Source organism: Haemaphysalis longicornis, unplaced genomic scaffold (assembly GCF_048455015.1).
Source record: "Haemaphysalis longicornis isolate Haplotype H1 unplaced genomic scaffold, Haemaphysalis longicornis Haplotype H1 scaffold_1, whole genome shotgun sequence".
In the NCBI taxonomy this organism is placed as follows: domain Eukaryota; kingdom Metazoa; phylum Arthropoda; class Arachnida; order Ixodida; family Ixodidae; genus Haemaphysalis; species Haemaphysalis longicornis.
Window position 1 is genome coordinate 328,204,702 of NW_027526203.1, and position 1,235 is coordinate 328,205,936.

Here is a 1,235-nt window from a genome sequence, read left to right on the forward strand (position 1 = left end):
TGGAAGACACGCGGCCTGAGGCACCCATGGAAGCTTTATGAAGGCAGCATTCAAACTGTGATCTAGAAATGTCTAAGCTTGCCCAACTCGCTCTGTGGGAATTCGGGATAAATTGCGTACACATGAGGCAATGAACTCCGAGAGTGTATATGTATATATATATATATATATATATATATATATATATATATATATATATATATATATATATATATATATATATATATATATATATAGCGAATCAGATTGGGAAATGAGGGGTTCGTTGAATGAAGACAGAAATAAGGTTTGGCAGTCAACAAAACCTCGGAAAGCAAAGGGGAGAATGTGGTAAGTCATAGAAACAGGTAAATAATTGAAAAGACAGAAAGAAACTGGAGAAAAAATGCCCGCCGGGTGGGATCCGAACCCATGACCTCCAGAATACGCGTCTGGTGCGATGACCACTACGCTACTGGCGGGGATGTTTCCCCTCCACTTTCTCAAGTATTTATGTTAAGGTATTTTGTTTTCCCCCGCTTGCGTGTAGTAGCCAGCGCCACTCGGACTACTCGGGGTGGAGGGGACCTTCTTTTTAACCTCCGGGCAGTGACTCGAGTGTCTACGACATTGCGAGAGTGGTCGACCAGCCTTGAACCCTCTTAAGCTAGCTATGGCACCAAGACTGCCAGAACACAGGCCCTCGCTTTGCATGCAGCTAATCAGAGTGGGCAATGAGGGGCTCACTGAATTAAGACAGAAATAAGGTTTCGCAGTCAACAAAACCTCAGAAACCAAAGGGGAGAATGTGGTAGGTCATTGAAACAGATAAAGAATTTGGAAAGACATAAAGAAAGTGGAGGAAAAATGCCCTTCACCCCGAGTAGTCCGAGTGGCGCTGGCTACCAACCCCAAGCGCAGGAAAATAAATACCTTAACAAAAATAACCGAGAAAGTGGAGGGGAAACAGCCCCGCCGGTATCGTAGTGGTCATCGCACCAGACGCGTATTCTGGAGGTCGTGGGTTCGGATCCCACCCGGCGGGCATTTTATCTCCACTTTCTGTCTTTCCAAATTCTCTCTCTGTTTCAATGACCTACCACATTCTCCTCTTTGCTTTCCGGGGTTTCCTTGACTGCCAAACCTTACTTCTGTATCTCTCTTTCTCTCTCTCTCTCTCTCTCTCTCTCTGTATGTATATATATATATATATATATATATATATATATATATATATATATATATATATATATATA

At 42.8% G+C, this 1,235-nt stretch overlaps 1 non-coding gene across 1 annotated transcript; it reads left to right on the forward strand.

Moving 5' to 3' along the window:
• The first annotated feature begins 951 nt into the window (after positions 1-951).
• On the forward strand, positions 952-1,024 carry Trnat-cgu (transfer RNA threonine (anticodon CGU)). The gene has a single exon. It is a non-coding gene; the product is annotated as a tRNA-Thr (tRNA).
• Positions 1,025-1,235: the final 211 nt, after the last annotated feature.